Source organism: Hirundo rustica, chromosome 1 (genome assembly GCF_015227805.2).
Source record: "Hirundo rustica isolate bHirRus1 chromosome 1, bHirRus1.pri.v3, whole genome shotgun sequence".
In the NCBI taxonomy this organism is placed as follows: domain Eukaryota; kingdom Metazoa; phylum Chordata; class Aves; order Passeriformes; family Hirundinidae; genus Hirundo; species Hirundo rustica.
In genome coordinates this window covers 3,401,808-3,415,787 of record NC_053450.1, presented here as the reverse complement: position 1 = coordinate 3,415,787, position 13,980 = coordinate 3,401,808, and the positions used below count along the sequence as shown (strand labels likewise).

Sequence of the window (13,980 nt, the reverse complement as noted above, 5' to 3'; positions counted from 1 at the left end):
AGGACATGAGGCTCAGGGTGAACATGATAACAACACAAGTGGAGGGGGTTGGGAAAGAGGAAAAAAATAGAAAAATGAAAAGCAAATCGATGCAGCACCACCATTCAACAAATCCTGCCAGTGTGAGCATTAGAGAGCATCTGAGGAAACTACTGGAAATTAGGTTCAAACCAGTAAAACTGCCTTCTCCACAGCTGGCACTGAGCTCCCTGCAATTCCTTCAAGGGAAAAACGTGGAGAGAGGTGACATCAGTCACTGGGCCAGGCATGCAAACTCTATGTAAATAACATTTTCTGCTGCCATCAAAGGCCTGCGCTGGGCTGGGCAGTCACTGGCCTCATTTAGCAGCATCTCTTTTATCAGCAACACCGTGGCCAGTGATTGTCCCCCTGCGCTGGGCACTGGGGAGGCCAAACCTCGAATCCTGTGGTCAGATTTGGGCCTCTCATGACAAGACAGACACTGAGGGGCTGCAGTATGTCCAGAGAAGGGAACAGAGCTGGGGAAGGGGCTGGAGCACAAGACTGATAAGGAGCAACTGCAGGAGCTGGAGGGGCTCAGCCTGGTGGAAAGGAGGCTCGGGGGGGGGGGGGGGGGGGAGAGATCTGTCTCTCTCTCCAACTCCCTGACAGAAGGGAGTCAGGTGGGGTGGGGGGGCGGGGGTCAGCCTCTTTCCCAAGTAACAAACAATAGGACAAGGGGAAATGGCCTCAAGTTGTGCTCGGGGAGGTTTAGCCTGGTTAGGAAAAGCTCTTTCACAGAAAGGGCAGTCAAACACTGGAAGAGGCTGCTGGGGACATGGATGAGTGGTGGCCTTGGCACTGCTGAGTTTACAGCTGGAACTATCAATTTTAAAGGTCTTTTCAAATTAAAATGATTCCGTGATTCTCATGGTCTTGAACTGCCTGTCATGGCTCTATGAAGTCATGAGCTTGAAAATCACCTGTAAAAACACCTACTCCATCAAAAGTATTGTTCTAAGAATGTCAACCAGATTATGGGAATATTCTTATCTTTAATGGTTTATCACAAAAGGAGATGTGTTTACACAAGCCCAAGAAACTGTTAAAAGCATTTAAGATGTTTAAGGAGGGACATGTGTGCGCTGGCAGTAGTTCAGATCTATCAGGAATATCTCCAGCACTATGATCTGTGATCACATAATCCTCATGGAAATATTGTGACATTTTATGAACACAACAATTCAGGCCCTCAGGCAGGCTTAGGGAAAGCTGTACACATGTATTCTATACATGTGCAGCTACCCCCTATTTGTACTACGCAGTGCTCGTTCTTCCAAGTGATAGCTTTAGTGGATGTTTTTCTTTCAAGAAACATTGTCTTGACATTGCTTGCTATGATTGAAGCTCCCTTGTCATTTTCTGTGAAGGACTTGTGACACACAGTGTGCCACCACAAGTCACCCACGTCTTCAAAAGGTGACAGGATTGTGTAGTTCCTGCACTGAAATACAAATTAGCTCTACATGTCAGCAAAGGCTGGTTTGTGCTTTAGGTATGACAAGAACTTAGCACAGAGCACGGAGGTGTTCCAGAATGTAAAATAAATGTGTTTCCAGGTAAAGAAATGAGTGCCAAGGGCACAACCAGAAGGGGAGAGAATGAGGGGAAATGACTTCAGGCAAAATATTAAAAAGCTCAAGACAGAGCTGCACATCCCAGACCACAGAGAGAAAACTGCTGAGTGTTTCTTAGAGAGGGTCAAGTGGGAGTTTTATTTCAGTTTTCAAATGGTAACAAGTTAGAAGAATTTACAGCAACAGATTAATGATGTAACAAAAAAAACCACCCAAAGTTTCTTTTTTTGGAGCACTGGAACAGCATTTTGCAGGTTTGGGGTGTTTTTTTTGTTAAAACACGAATTCTTAGAAAGTTAGGCAAGTCAACTTCCTTTCATGTTTCACCACTGTAAAATTATGCTGTTTCTATGGTTTTGTCCCACACATGGATTCCATTGTTACAGCAGTTTTTCAGGAGCTGGAATTAAAGTTTTCAATTTTTCTTATTTGAAGTCACAGATGGGTGAAAGAAGATTGAGGATAATCAGTGCAGCCAGCACAGAGTAAGGGAGAAAAAATTTAAGTTTTCCAGTAAAGAGCAGACATGAAGTAGTTTGTCAGAAGTTTAACGGAAGATTATAACCTTTACACCCACATTGTTCTTACCTACAACAAAACTAAAAACAATTAAAAAAAAAAAAAAAAAAAAAGGGGGGGGGGGAACTTAACACTTCCCACCCATGAAAGGACTGACTTAGTGCCTAAGAAATAGCATGTTTTATTGCTCACAATGGGCTTACTCCTAAGTGTTCACAGCGAGTTTGACAGCAGCTGCACAAGTTTTGCTCTATATAGAAACCTGCCTCAATAAATAAGATGAAATCTATTTGTAATGAGAATACCGGGGTTCTCTCAGCCAGACTGTGACACTCTGGATGGTGAAGGAATTTGTTTCAGCTGGAGCTTGTTCTCAAAGTAAAGCACAACATCCCTTCACAACAAACAGGCATTTACAGCCAGAGCTACAGAGGCTGAAATCAGTTCTGCAGTGAAGACACAACAGTTTTGGATCCTAACCGTGTCAGAATACAACTAAGAACACTCAGTGTGCTAGAAAAAGTCCAATAAATTCACCACCCTATGCATGGGAATAACTCCTTTAATGTCATCTGGGTGTTTCCACAAGTGTTACATCCCCCCAGGGACACAGAAGACACCACTTCCAAGGACTGTAGTGTTTGGAGACACAACATGCTGTCAAGTGTCACTCTACTGGGGAAGGAGGGCTTAATAAAAAGTCAAAAAATATTTCCAAAACCGAGATTACAAAGGAACATTGATTCAAGAAGCATCTAGGTCAAGTAAATTATTTGTCAAACACCAGAGCAGACACAAGGCAATGAGAATTAGCAAGGAGCTAAAACCAGATGTTATTTCTGTCATTTCACAAGAATACACAGTTCTTCGTAAGCCAAAAAGGCACAGAGCCTACCTCAGAGGGTAAATAGGAGTTTAGGGGCAACAGAAGTAAAGGCAACAAATCAGGAAAAAGCAGAAGTCATTAGAGAGCAATGTATTATGTGTTCATCTACACTGAGAAAATCCTTTTTTCTCAATATCTTGCATGCTAGATGTAGTTGCGCTAGGCTGGTTCCCTCCTCACACCAAAACGGTGATGCACCAGCAGAAACAGAGAAAAAACTTTACCCTACGTTCTCCTCTGCTTTGTCTGTCCCCTTTTATAAAGTTTTCCAGATGGAAAATAGACAGAGAATTAATTAAGACAGCAGAAAAAGATGACAAGTGAGGGAGGGAAGAACCATGGGCAGAATAGAAAAAAAAAAAAAAATCAGGAAAAGAAAAATACACACATACTTCAGGACAAAGAAACCCAAAGAGACATCAGACAAACTAGATTTTGAAGGTAGAGAGTGAGCAGTGGGGGAACAAGAGCGTAGACAGAAGAACCCCAGCACACAACATGAGATGGGCTTTCTTCTCCTAATTGCCTCTGTCGTGCAGCCATTGGGGAGTGGCTCAAAGACAGCAGCACTGGTGTAACGGGAAATCCCCCAACATGCCTGTTCTCTGCAAGAACCCCATCAAATAGGAGACCCAGTTGGTTTGACAGAACACAACACACATGCAGCTTCCAGATCCCATTGGCCACGCCTTCCCAGCTCGGCCATTACTCATCTGGGCAAAGGGAACAAGGCAAAGAGTTTGTTTCCAATCCGGCACCGCATGAAGTCAAGCGCGTGTGATTAATGGATTCTCATTTCCACAAACCCACTGAAAAATTTCAGCTTGGCATCATTAAGATTCTATCAGCCCCGAACTGCAATTTAAGACAGTATTTTTCGCCTTAATCTGCTGCTCTATTTAATCAATTTAATGCACAGTAAAAACTTAATTTGACAAAATTGAAAGCATTATTTCTCCCTGCCTCTGGCATGAAACGGATTAAGACCACCAGAAATACTTGCAGAAAGATTTAAGATTCATTACATATTGGGTGGCAGATAAATATTAGATATGCTATAACCTCTAAGTCTAAAAGCTGTGGGTTCTAGTTAATGCTGCAATTACCCCCCAGCAGCCAACCCAAGTCACGCTTCCTACACAAGCTGTGACTGGGATTTCTGAAGTCAGATCTCCTAAAATACTATTTTGTACAATGCTGCTGAAAAACTCCACAGACAGAAGGGAGAAGGAACAAAGACAGCAAAGACAACTTCTGATTTATATACACTTTATACCTCCTGTGTAGGCTTCGGGCCAAACCCAGGCTGGATAAAGCCACAGGTCAGAATAGAACATGTTCTAGGTCCAGGAAGAAATAACAAATAGCTTACATCCCTACCCAAAATTCAATTTAAACTAGTTAGATTATCCACAGAAAGTGAAAAGACAGTGACAGAGAGCTGCCACATAAATATGTTTGGAGGTCTCTACAGACAGTCTGAAGCTCAAGTTGCAGGAGACATACCCATAGTTCAGTCCCAGGGCTGGAGCTGATTCTCCAAGAAGCAGTGCCTCTCATCCCATGGCCAGGGCTACAGCACAATGGCACTACTTGTACTGTGAACAGAGCACTTCTGCCTTCAGGGCTGTCAAACCAATTTTCCTCATAAATAACTAACAAGCCAATTTTACAGGCAGCGGCGGGGAGAGAAATCCTGACGGCACGCTGCTCACAAAGCACACTCATTACTTTCTTAGCTAAGAATCACTAAGTCCCTTAGAAACTCTGACTTGCCTTGTAAGTATTTAAGTAGAGTATTACAAGTTTATTTGAAATGGATTTTAAAGCTATCATGATTTTGTACCTAGACATGAATTCTTAGAAAAGAAAAATCAAATACAAAATGCATCTACTGTTAAAACAGTCCGGAATTGACTATTTCTGCTGATGTAAAGAAGCAGCGCTACTTCACTTGAAAACTACAGATATTTCAGTAACATCTTTTTCCATTTATGTCAAGGGATTACATAGTGTATACACTTGTACAATTACATATTACTTCAACTTGCTTTCTTGATACATAAAACGCAGTACTAATGGTGAATACCTACCCTGTTGATGAGTAACAATTCCTTATCAGCAAACGAAGCTAGCTGGAGCATAAAGGAAATCATGATGCAGTCCTTTAAGAATAAACACAAAAGAGCCACAAATATCCTAATTATATAAGTGTATTTGGTACAGTCCTGTGTAGGCTGGACTAAGTGAACAAATATTTTCTGAACAAAGATAAGAATTCAAGACCACAAAGAAGTGTACAGTATAAATGTGGCTTTTGCCTTAGCAACGAGTGCTGGGAAGCAGAAAAACGTAAATCTTTTGTACCACAATATAATCCATAAAAAGGACAGCAAGAGTAATAAAGCCTAAACCAAGAAAAACATTGTTAAGCTTTTAAAATTCTTCACTGATACTGCAGTTTATTCCTTGGCCCACCATTTCACAAGAATGAAAAAACATCAGCTCACTTCTTTTGTTATTTCGAACAAGGATATATTATTTGAGGATTATTCTCCAAAAAGCTTTTCCATTTTTGACCATTCATTAGGCATGAAAACAGGGAAGATGTGCAAAAAAAAAAAACCTATCCAATAGCTTTCTCTGCTTCTGATCCAACTTGGACAGAGTCAGATGCCACTGAATCCCACCAGAGTGAGAACAAAGAACTGAACTCAGTCACAGTGATGATCCAGAGCAGAACTGACAGTTGTTTCATGCACTTCTAACCTCACTAACATGAAGAAGGTGAACATTTTTTAATTACTCTATAATCTAGTTTTCAATCTATCATGTATGGAGTGTCAGGTACCACGAGCACACTAAATTATTTACCATACATTGTAACTATATCTTCTGCCTCTCATAATGTGCAGAATACATATGCAATGCTTATTAAATTTTTTAAATTAAAATATTGAAAAAATATTCAGTTCATCAAGGTCTCCAGTTCCCCAGTCTTCCCTCTCCTAATTGCTCCTGAACATATCATAAGACTCACCCTCTGAGCCATAAATGAGAAAGAAAATGGTCCAAATTAAAAACCTTATCCAAATTTCCAATAATTATTAAAGAGACTAATTTTCAAGCCCTTCAAGATCTAATCAGGTTCAGACGCAAACTTAAATTTGTTTGAATATATTAAAGTAATTCTGGCACAAAATCAGGCAGGTACTGAACAAGTTTGCCAGTATTTCAGGAACTTCTGAACACATCTTTTTTTCACTGATACGAAGAAAGAGATCAAATAGAGAACTCCAGCGTGTACTTATGCCAGTGTCAGCTCTGGTACAGTTAATATTTATTTTGTCATCCTGCAAACTAAGCATTTGTGACAGTACAAAGGAATTTCAGGCTGCATATGCAAACAATTTGTCACTGAATTGCAGCTGGAATAATTTCGACTTGTATTCTTCTGCTGCAACCCCACAGAAGAAGAAATGCACAAGTTCTTAATAACAGGACACTGAAAGCTCAGAGCAAACCACAGGAAGCTCAAAGGACCAAAAAGAATTATTTTCATTGAAGTGACAGGGATGTTAACTCTACTGCCACATCAACACAGTTTAACTAAATCCGTTTATCTCTATTTTCCCCAAGTCCTGAATCACTGAGTAACGAAAGCCATGAGGCCCAAAGGAAACCTATGAAGTGTGTCTCTATAGTGAAGAGAAAAATCAGAGATCCTCTAGAAGAATTTGGGGTAAACTGAGCTACTCTGATCTCTGAACTCCTCAGGTTCCTGGAGCACATCTGGCTGCATTAGGTCTGTCAGATGCCTAAAGCGCTCCCCAATAACCCAGCAAGGCTGGAATCACAGAATGGTTTGGGCTGGAAGGGACTTTTAAAGGTCACCTAAATTCCAACCCATGGACCAGACACGGACACCTTCCCCTAGACCAGATTGCTCCAAGCCCCATCCAGCCTGGCCTTGAACACTTTCCAGGGATGGAGCAGCCACAGCTTCTCCGAGCAACCTCTGCCAGTGCCTCACCACCAATACACTTTTAACATCTTAAAATATTAAAATATTTCAATGCATTGTTAAGAAACGCCAAACTTAAATCTGAGAAACTTTTCCAAGTAGATTAAGAAAGCATTATTTACCACACTTTTATATTCAACACCATGGCAGTGTTCAGAACACCCCTGAGCAAGGAGGACGCACCACCAGCATCACTGCTGCCCCTTTATCCCAAAGCCAGCACAGTTCTGAAACTCACCTGACCCCTCAACCCCCTCCTTCACAGCGCCCTGGATGGTTCAAAGTTCCAAGTGTCCCAGGTTTGGGGGACATCCAAGGGGAAATCATAGAATCACCTAGGTTGGAAAAGACCTCTGAGATCATCAGTTGCAGAGGTCTTTTCCAACCTAAATGATTCCATGATTCTGGGTGTGAACGCTGCTGTCGGCAGCCTAAAATCAGCAGCTTTGTTCAGCTGTGGTTTGAGGCTTCTGCCTCTGGTAGAGTTTGGTGGGAACCAGTTCATGGCCAAAAAATATATGGGGGAGAGGATAACAAGAGACGGCAAGCAGCACAAGCCTTGTTATTTAGGAAACTGGGGTAACAAGAGACAATATTGTCATTAATAACACAACCACAGAGAGATGTCAGGGGTGGTGACCTGCAGTGGTTTCACCCTGTCCAAGGGAGTTTCTGTGCTGGGAACAAGGGCATCATCTGGTCCAAACTACCTCTGACAGAGAACAGACACTAAACCCAGTGATCTATGACTATAATGTACCAGCTAACACTCATTTAGTTCACCTCAGAAAAAGCAAAACCAAAAAGAATTTTAGGTATTTCCCACACAGGCTTCTCTAATGAAGACATTGTCATATCTGTCTGTAGATGTTAGACAATGTCAATAGGTTTGGTCATTACCTACAGCTCTAAAATTTAAAATCTACAAATTAATTAGACACTATTCCAAAAATCACAAAGTGCAGCTTTGAGGTTGGGCAGTGGCTTTGCCACAACTCAACCCAAAAGATCTTGCCAAAGCACTTGAATGCAAAGACCACTGAGTTTAACCCTCCTGAAGTGCCCTATATCCAGAATGCCTATTTATGAAAAGTCTGGCTTTTGAAGAAGCCAATACTAACATTATAAAATTCCAACTCTTCCGTATCTTCCTCATAGTACAAAAATACCAAGATATACTGAGAAACAATGGACTTAACTTTATTCTTCCAGGACTTAAAGTTCCAAAGGATTTGACTCCCCATTGCCTCCTTGGCCTCTGTTCCAAACCCTGAAACTACAGTCATTCAAAATGCAAATATTTTGCAGTGGGGATAAGCAAATACAGACTTTTTCCCACAAAACAGTTTTGGTGATGCTCCCTTTCATATAGATCATGAATGGATACATTTGCCTCCTTGTAAACTGCTGGTGGATGGAGCTACATCTGTTGTCCTCTGGCCAACTGTAACACTATTAAGAACCAAGTGAACACAAATCCAAATACTTTTAAGTAGCATAAAATATTAAAAACAACTCATATGGCCTCAGACAGCAGCCACAAAAAATTATTTTTAGGGACAAAATCTTCTCATTCAAGAAAAACATGATAGATGATGAAATTTACTTAATTCCTGTGTATTAAGTTGTGAGACTAAGTGAGCTGAAACCTATTTGGGGAACACTCCTGGGCTGGATTTGCAGCACTGATTAATGCCTAAATACTGATATATGTGACTCAAAGCTCCAGAAAAATCAAGGTCTTTTGGGATCTTTGGAAAACTGAATGACATGTGAGAGACATGAGTAAGAGTGCAGAATTTTCAAATATTTTATATGCAATTAAAATTACTTTTGCCAATAGAAAACTTGCCAGCAGTGGCTTGTTTCTTATTTTAATCTATCTTTATTTTCCCTTCATGTTTACAGGCATTTCAAAGAGCAAATTGCACAACAAACCTAGTTAATATTGTCTGTGAAACACGTTAAATACATAAACCATGTGTGTAGAACATACAGTAATTTATAATTCAGATGCCTTGGTCTCAGAATCTCCATGTGTTAGTTTGGAGATCAATTTACCACAACTCAGAAGTGCTTTGAAGCTCAAAACCCAGCAATGCACAAATCAATATTTAATTGGCAGTCAGCATCAGAGATAAAAATATATCAGAAACTATGTACAAAGTATATATTATAAACCACAAAATGAAATAAATACCAACGTGCACTACCAACAGCCTCAGCAATTAAAGATGAATATTTCAATGTAATATCTTTTAATGTCTCCTGATTCTAACAAAAATTTGTGAACAACCAACCCATATAAGTTACAAATGGTTCATGTGTATCATTATTTGCATCATCCAAGACCATATATTTCCTGTATATTTCTCTTTCCACCACAAGGAATATGATAGTACTGGAGAGGTTTGTTTTTCCTTGGGCTGTTCACATCCCTGACTCCATCCCTCCTTTAAATTTCTGCATTCTTCAGAAATCTGAGATACAGTGGGCAGATCAAGACATGTCCTTGCTTCAAAACACATTTTACGCAATTTTAATGATATGAGAGAACTGTAAAATAAGAAAATGCAAGTTTACCAGGATTTCCTGAACAGACTGTGTGTGACCTCAATTATCCACCATACCAGTTACACAGAAAACATGGATGCTTGAAAACACAAAAACCAGGATTAACTGAATTGGGCCAATTTCCAGAAATTCTACATTGCTGCCGCTTAACAGGCCTGAGAAAAATAATAACACTACCACACCAAAAGCAACCCACCTTTTGTTCAATTTCAGTAATCTTCTAAAATTAACTAGAAAAATTTTAGCCCCGAGGTCAAACTTTCTGTCCTTCCTACAAACTGCTTTTCAAGTCCATAGGCTCACACTCATTTATTTTGAAAAATTACTAAAAAAAAAAAAACCCACACAGGAAAAAAAAGGTACATACTGAAGCAACAAAATTAAACTTGACCTAACTCACCAAAATAACACAGAAATTAGTGTTTTTTCAGAAAAAAAAAAATCACAATTCAGATGCAAATTGAGGAATTAAATGTTTTCTTTAAAAATATAAACCAGGTGAGGAATTTGAATGAAGTGACTTTGTAGAGTCATCCAGTTGAGTGCAACGCTTCTTCCTCACCTTAATGCTTCCACACCTTGCTCACTGAAAATTAGAAAATGCAGAACTTACATCAGAAAAGCATTAGATGCCAACAGAAAAATTAACTCCGTATTAACATTTCAGCTACTTTTTCAACCTGTGATGCTCCCCTGAATGTATCAATCATAATTTTTCCTTGATTCTTTAGTGAGAGTTTTAGTCAGAAAAGCTAAACTGGCATCTTCTGACCCCTATTCCTCACATTCCTGGTATACGGATAATGCAGGGATGGCAGCAGCATGCTCTGGACATATGGATATATGAATACAGACACCATCAGGATATTAAGCAATGTAAATTACTGTTTCCCTTATGTCGTTCTTTCTCCTTTATGGGGGGAAGCTGCATTAGGTTACGTCTTCAAAGCTAAGCATTTACTATCAAAATTAACACCAAAACCACTAATTCCTTGTATTAATGTCAAGATTCAGTGATTTCTATGTGACTCTAACTCTGGATTTATCATAGAGCTCTTACTTAACCCTTCCCTTCAAAAAGATGAAGAGTAGCTGGTGAAAATTTCACACCACACATGTTTAAACACACACACACACACCCCCCCCCAAAGAAAATCTTCCAGGTAGCTTTGTCTTGGCTTATCTTCAGACCTTATCAAGAGGAACACTCTGAACTGAAGCCAGGATTTCACCACCAACACCAAATATTCTGTTCTTCATTGAATACTTACACGACTACAAGATCTCCTGGAGAAAGTGGGCCTTGAATTAAAAAGTCACCAAAAAACCTGTTCCAAAAAGATGCAGAATTCACTGTTCATTGACCACCTTCATTTAGGACCACTCCTGTTTAAGATTTAGCATAGAGCAGAAGTACAAGGCTCAAACTGGATACAAATACATCCTATGCCTAAGAAATTTGGTTTTTAAGGTATCAAAGAAGGATTCATACAGAGCCCCTAACACCACACAAAAAGGAGGTGTAAATTAACATCCTGCTTGCTTGGGATTTTTTCCAAACCAAAAATAATTATGCAGAGGCTTCTAAGGTAAATTATTCACCATATTAAGAGTCCAATGCAAATTTATATACAGAGGGATTTTTAAGAGTCAGCATCAGTCACATTAAAGGCATAGGAATAGAGCCTGAATTGCTATGTTTTAAATAACTACGATACAATACAGTTTAGACTACCAGGGATATAACTACAAGGAAAAAAAAAGAAAAATAAAACCACAACAACACAAAAAGACTTTCAGAAATGGAAGGAAGTATAATACTCATATACTTGTACTATTAGAAAAAGCCTACCACTCCTTTTGGATATTGCTCTTAACAGAGATCATTTAGAATAAAGGAATAGGCTGAAGGAAGAACTCCATAATTACAGCTGTCCCAATTCCTTTGGACCTTAAAACTCTGTACAATTCTGTCAAGCCTTTACCATCCTCTCCTGAAAGTTCAGCTGAGTAGACTGATCCTGAAAGAGGGAAATGACAACACAGCCACCTGCTTACAATACATACGAAAATAACCTGGAATGCCAAACTTGGAGTCCTGTTGACAACCGTGACTTTTTATGTGCCCTTTTGCTCTGCACAATCTAAATCCTAAAATAAGAAATGACCTTTTTTTTAATGGGAAACCTGGTAAGCAATTTAAAGACTGCACCTTCTACAACACAGCTGGGAGTGGACTGCTAACAATAAACTTTCCACTTGTTGTTAAAGGGCAGCATTTCAGTGGCACCTGGAGCAGCTATTAACTCCTGCCAGGTGATCAAGGCTCCCTCTTGGTACAGAAGATTTCATCTCATTCAGTGCATTCATTTTCAGGGGCAGTTATATACTCTTATTGCCTCTTTGTGTACTCTTCATCCTCCTTAATAAAAATATGCTGCCCAGGCTGCATTTGTCTGGACTTTTGACAGGGAATTCAAGCTGCCTGCTTTACTTCTTGCCTGGAAAAGAGAGTACTGATATACAGCTACTTGTCAGAAAGAAATAAAAGAAGTCACGTCACTTCTCATATTCACCTAGTCTATACTCAAGACAGCAGTATATGTGGGCAGTACACAAAAGCATAGAAAATAAACCACTATTTTTGCTAATTCTTGTTATTGAAAATGGATTTCATGAAACTCAAGCACATGGAAACACTGCGTTTGAAAAAACTCAACAGTTGCAAAAGAAATTGGCATCTAAGGAATTGTGATGCATCAGGAAGACTTATGCAACATCTTAAAGGAACAGAGAATAACCAAACCAAATTATCTACAGGCATTTAGGCATGAAGGGGAGTCAGGCTGATTTTAAAGGTTTTGCAAGGGGTGTACACATATAGCTGAACACTTAAAAAATTGTGTCTTAGAAACACAAGAAAAGGAAAGGAGTCACATCAGAGAGGCTTCCAACATCATCCCATGCTTTTCCACCAGAACTAAAACTAGGAAAGAATAACCAACCCTGCATAAACAAATTGAGATTACAAGCAAGAAAGTAACACCAGAGAAAACAGGGAGGGTTTAGTAAATCGAAAGTGAACAAGGACTAATGGTTCAGTTGGTCAGGGTTTAATGCTGATAAAACCAAGGTTATGGGTTTGATCCCCGTATGGGCCACTCACTTTAGAACTGGACTCAATGATCCTTGTGTGTTTCTTCAAACTCACAATATTTTGTGGTTCTTTTGAGACTACTGAAATAAGGGGGAAAAGAAATTTAAAAAGCAGTATTATGTTGGCACTTGTAAACAGGGTGTGCCAAACATGAGGGAGACAAGTAATGGTTTCACTTTGCCCGGTGCTGATAAAGGCTAGGCTAAAATACCAGGAGTGAAATTCCCTGCCTCCCAGGCCTTGCTAATTAAAACACATTTCAGGAAGTGCACTTGAGCCCACTTACCTTCAGAGGAAGTTCTCCACGAATGTCTGCCAGGAAATAACCCAGATCCTTCCCTTACCACAGCACACACAAACCAACCTTGGCAACCCTGGCCTGGCACTTGCTGGTCCTGCTGCCTATCAAGCTGGCCTGTTTTTTTCCCCCAAAATATTTTATGACATGTCAGTACATTTGTATCCCCTAATGTTCCTTCTTTTGTGAGAACACTCATTACAACCTGCCCCATGCTACAACTCGAGAAGATACACCAAAAACAAACACTGCCATAAAAGAGAACAAGAAGCCTGGAAAGCTTTGCTCAGTTTTCAAGGTAAAAATGGAAATTTTCAAACCTTGACAAGATTTGAATTTTGGTCTTCTTACATTTTCAGAAAATTTTCTTTAAGTTTTCTTCTTACAACACCAAGGTATATTAGGACATGCAAGGTTGATAGGGTGTAGATTCACTTAAGATCCAAAACCTGCACACACTGCAAAGTTAAGAAATCCACCACCTAGCAGTGAGGAGCACATTATCATGGTTATTTTGTATTAGAATAGTCATGTTCAAAGATTCAGAATGTCCTGCTGCTTTTAGAAACTTTCCTAGGTCAGCCTTAAACATTTTTGTGCATTTCCTAGAGTAAACAACAGCCAGTGCAGACCTTAATCCATTAACCAAGACGCAGGATCAAAGGCCAATTATGCATCACCACCGAGCAAGCTAAGTGCTCTCAACGAAGCAAAGCTACAAACTTTACCTCAAATAATAACTAGAATATCATGACTTAAATCTGCCATTTAAACAGCCTGGAAGGGAGCAGCACAGCAGCACTGCATGGCCATCCCTGGCATCATCAGAATGTACTGCTCCAGGCCCATCCAAGCTGCATTACAAAGCGTTCTATTTACAGAGTCAGACTCTGTTTTCTGCTTGATGTTTCCCTATTCACATTT

The 13,980-nt window shown here is 39.8% G+C and overlaps 1 protein-coding gene across 6 annotated transcripts in view; it reads right to left on the bottom strand.

Annotated features, from left to right (window-relative positions):
- Window positions 1–13,980, bottom strand: part of PTK2 (protein tyrosine kinase 2) — a 189,863-nt gene that overhangs the window by 156,220 nt on the left and 19,663 nt on the right. Inside the window, exon 1 of one of the 6 annotated variants that reach the window (XM_058424157.1) lies at window positions 10,873–10,893. The exons of the other annotated variants lie outside the window; for them this stretch is intronic. The gene's annotated coding sequence lies outside the window, so the exon portion shown is untranslated. Of the gene's footprint in view, window positions 1–10,872; window positions 10,894–13,980 lie in introns of those variants that run through there. 6 annotated transcript variants of the gene reach the window in all.